We start from the raw sequence: 4,966 nt of genomic DNA, 5'->3' as shown, positions 1-4,966 counted from the left end.
GTACACAACGGAATTCCGCACCCTGGCCGCAGAGCTGAATTGGAGAGAAGATTGCCTCCATGGGATCTTCTTGGAAGGGCTAGCCTCGCTCCTTCAGAATGAGCTATTTATTTATTTATTTAAATTATTTTAATATACCAATGCTCAAGACGCGGTCTTATCATACCGGTTTACAATGAAACTAGGGGAAAACCAATTAACAATAAGTTGAAGGTAAAAAAGTTACATCAAACAGGGGGCAAAAACATGGGCTTTTGAAGAAAGGAAAGATTTCAAAGTAATACAACTGGAGATTACCAAAATGGTAACGAAATAGATGAAAATTAACATAAGGTTGCTGAATTCAGCTGGAGAGTTGTCTCAGGTAGATGTTAGCATAACATTTCCAGAGGAAGGAAGAGCAGGGGAGGTAATGTGGGGGGGGGGGGGGGGGGGGGGTGAGAGTTAATATAGGTTGAAAGGGCTGCTTCAGCTGTATGCTTGGGCGAACAGCCAGGTTTTCAGTTTCTTTCTGAAGGATAGCTAGCGGCGAAGGAACTCCCAGACGACCTCAATGGCATGATAGAATTGGCCAATCGAGTGGATCGTTGGATGAGGTTTCGCCTTCTGGTAGTAAAGGCAGCGAGAAGGCCCTCACCTTCTTCCAAGAGTGCATCAGAAGCCTTTCGAGCTCTGCCGAGGAGCCCATGGAGTTGGGTCGTGGGAGAGTCTCTCCTCAAGAGCGTCGGCGGCGCATGAAGGAAGGCCTTTGCTTTTATTGCGGCACAGCAGGCCATCGAATAGCCGCCTGCCCAGCACGACCGGAAAACGCCCGGGCCTATAACCTGAAGGAGGTCTCTTCCTGGGCCGTACTTCACCCGCACCTCCACTAACGCTGCCAGTGGCATTAACCTCAGCGGATGGGGAGTTCCACACGCTAGCTCTAGTGGACTCCGGCGCTGGCGGCAATTTTATAATGAAAAGCCTGGTGGAACACTTAAAGATTCCTCAAGTTCGTCTCCCTGTTCCCATGGTCATCTCCTCGATCCAAGGGAAGCCCCTTCCAGACCAGGTGACACACACCACGATTCCCATCCAGCTGAGGACTGGGGTCCTCCATCAAGAGCAGAAACCATTCTACGTTTTGGAGTATTCCATTCATCCGGTCGTCCTAGGCCTTCCCTGGCTCCAGGAGCACGAGCCTCAGTTCGACTGGAAGACCTTACAGCTGTCTCGCTGGGGGCCGAATTGCCACAGCAATTGCCTCCAATCTGTGACTCCAGCTTCCTGCTCCATCGCCTCCACCAGCCTCCCAGGGCTGCCGGCCCCCTATGCCTCATACGCGGATGTCTTCTCAAAACAATGGGCCGCGATACTTCCACCTCATCGATCCTTCGATTGTGCTATCAATCTCCTCCCAGGTACTGAACCTCCTCGAGGGCGCACCTATGCCCTCTCGCTGGCCGAGACGCAGGCCATGAAAAAATACGAGGAAAACCTGGAGAGAGGTTTCATTCGGAAATCTAAGTCCCCACCAGGGGCTGGGTTCTTCTTTGTCGCCAAGAAGGACGGAAGCCTTCGCCCCTGCATTGACTATCGGGGCCTAAATGCTATAACAGTCAAGGACCGTTACCCCTTGTCTCTCATCTCCGAGCTCTTCGACTGGCTGCAAGGTGCGAAGATCTTCTCTAAGTTGGATCTCCGAGGGGCCTACAATTTGATCCGTATCAAGCAGGATGATGAATAGAAGACAGCCTTCAATACCCGAGACGGCCACTATGAGTATCTAGTGATGCCGTTCGGGCTCTGTAATGCTCCCGCGGTGTTCCAGAACACCATGAATGAGATATTCCGTGACCTCTTGTACAACTGCGTAGTCGTGTACCTGGATGACATTTTAGTATTCTCGGACTCCCTGATCGCTCACCAGCAGCATGTCACCCAGGTATTGCAACGCCTCCGAGAACATCAGTTATATGCGAAACTAGAAAAGTGCCTCTTTGAGAAGGAGTCCCTTCCCTTCCTGGGATACATCATATCCAGTGAAGGGTTCCGTATGGACCCCCAGAAGCTGAAAGCCATTCAGGAATGGCCACAGCTGTCCGGATTAAAGGCACTCCAACGATCCTTCGGTTTCGCAAATTATTATCGATCATTTATCCCACGCTATGCGTCCATTGTTGCCCCGATGACAGCCCTGACCCGGAAAGGCGCGGATCCCAAAAAGTGGCCTCCGGGAGCGGAGATCGCCTTTCATCGCCTCAAGGAGGTGTTCCTGCAACAACCGTGCCTTCGGCATCCGGACCCGCAGCGGCCGTTCATTATTGAAGTAGACGCATCATCAGAAGGCGTAGGCGTTGTTCTGAGCCAGACTTCTGAAAACCATAAACTATGTCCGTGTGCCTTCCTCTCCCACCAGTTCTCTCCGGCAGAGCAAAACTACGCCATAGGTGACAAGGAGCTCCTAGCGATAAAAGTAGCCCTTGAAGAGTGGCACCCTTGGCTAGAGGGGGCACAGCACCAAATCACAGTCTACACAGACCATAAAAACTTAGAGTACCTGCATCGGGCACAATGACTCAACCCAAGACAAGCCCGTTGGGCCCTATTCTTCACCCACTTCAATTTTATCCTCCGGTACAGACTGGCCAGGAAGAATGTCAAGGCTGACGCCCTATCACGAGTGTTTGAGTCCTCGGAAGATTCCGATGAACTGTAGTTCATCATTGAACCGTCATGCATCTTGCTATCTGCCACTACGACCATCCCTCCCGGGAAAACTCTAGTTCCTCCGCGTATGCGGAAGCAAGCCCTGGCATGGGCTCATGATTCATGCTGTTCCGAGCACCCAAGACAATCCCAGACGTTGCAAACCCTGCACCGGTACACCTGGTGGCCAACAATTAACAAAGATGTTTGGGCGTACGTGGAGTCCTGCCAGGTATGTGCCCGCCACAAAAGGATCCCTGGTTCAACTCCAGGCTTACTTCAGCCCTTACCTGCGCCTTCAGAACCGTGGACCCATGTGGCAACCGAGTTCGTGGTTGATCTGCCACTATAAATACCATACTGGGTCAGACCAAGGGTCCATCAAGCCCAGCATCCTGTTTCAAATAGTGGCCAATCCAGGCCATAAGAACCTGGCAAGTACCCAAAAACTAAGTCTATTCCATGTTACCATTGCTAATGGCAGTGGCTATTCTCTAAGTGAACTTAATAGCAGGTAATGGACTTCTCCTCCAAGAACTTATCCAATCCTTTTTTAAACACAGCTATACTAACTGCACTAACCACATCCTCTGGCAACAAATTCCAGAGTTTAATTGTGCATTGAGTAAAAAAGAACCTTCTCTGATTAGTTTTAAATGTGCCACATGCTAACTTCATGGAGTGCCCCCTAGTCTTTCTACTATCCGAAAGAGTAAATAACCGATTCACATCTACCCGTTCTAGACCTCTCATAATTTTAAACACCTCTATCATATCCCCCCTCAGTCGTCTCTTCTCCAAGCTGAAAAGTCCTAACCTCTTTAGTCTTTCCTCATAGGGGAGCTGTTCCATTCCCCTTAACATTTTGGTAGCCTTTCTCTGTACCTTCTCCATCGCAATTATATCTTTTTTGAGATGCGGCGACCAGAATTGTACACAGTATTCAAGGTGGGTCTCACCATGGAGACCCACAGAGGCATTATGACATTTTCTGTTTTATTCACCATTCCCTTTCTAATAATTCTCAATATTCTGTTTGCTTTTTTGACTTCTGCAGCACAACTGAACAGACGATTTCAATGTGTTATCCACTATGACGCCTAGATCTTTCTTGGGTTGTAGCACCTAATATAGAACCTAACATTGTGTAACTATAGCATTGGTTATTTTTCCCTATATGCATCACCTTGCACTTACCCACATAAAATTTCATCTGCCATTTTGATGCCCAATTTTCCAGTCTCACAAGGTCTTCCTGCAATTTATCACAATCTGCTTGTGATTTAACTACTCTGTACAATTTTGTGTCATCTGCAAATTTGATTATCTCACTTGTCATATTTCTTTTTAGATCATTTATAAATATATTGAAAAGTAAGGGTCCCAATACAGATCCCTGAGGCACTCCACTGCCCACTCCCTTCCACTGAGAAAATTGTCCATTTAATCCTACTCTCTGTTTCCTGTCTTTTAGCCAGTTTGCAATCCACGAAAGGACATCGCCACCTATCCCATTACTTTTTGCTTTTCCTAGAAGCCTCTCATGAGGAACTTTGTCAAACGCCTTCTGAAAATCCAAGTATACTACATCTACCGGTTCACCTTTATCCACATGTTTATTAACTCTTTCAAAAAAGTGAAGCAAAATTGTGAGGCAAGACTTGCCTTGGGTAAAGTCATGCTGACTTTGTTCCATTAAACCATGTCTTTCTATATGTTCTGTGATTTTGATGTTTAGAACACTTTCCACTATTTTTCCTGGCACTGAAGTCAGGCTAATCGGTCTGTATTTTCCCGGATCGCCCCGGAGCCCTTTTTAAATATTGGGGTTACATTTGCTATCCTCCAGTCTTCAGGTACAATGGATGATTTTAATGATAGGTTACAAATTTTTACTAATAGGTCTAAAATTTCATTTTTTAGTTCCTTCAGAACTCTGGGGTGTATACCATCCAGTCCAGGTGATTTGCTACTCTTCAGTTTGTCAATCAGGTCTACCACATCTTCTAGGTTCACCGTGATTTGATTCAGTCCATCTGAATCATTACCCATGAAAACCTTCTCCAGTACGGGTTCCTCCCCAACATCCTCTTCAGTAAACACAGAATCAAAGAAATCATTTAATCTTTCCGCAATAGCCTTATCTTCTCTAAGTGCCCCTTTAACCTCTCGATCATCTAACAGTCCAACTGACTCCCTCACAGGCTTTCTGCTTCGGATATATTTTAAAAAGTTTTTACTGTGAGTTTTTGCTTCTACCGCCAACTACTTTTCAAAT

This window comes from Rhinatrema bivittatum, chromosome 16 (assembly GCF_901001135.1).
Source record: "Rhinatrema bivittatum chromosome 16, aRhiBiv1.1, whole genome shotgun sequence".
NCBI lineage: Eukaryota > Metazoa > Chordata > Amphibia > Gymnophiona > Rhinatrematidae > Rhinatrema > Rhinatrema bivittatum.
Note: the sequence above shows the minus strand (reverse complement) of the source record.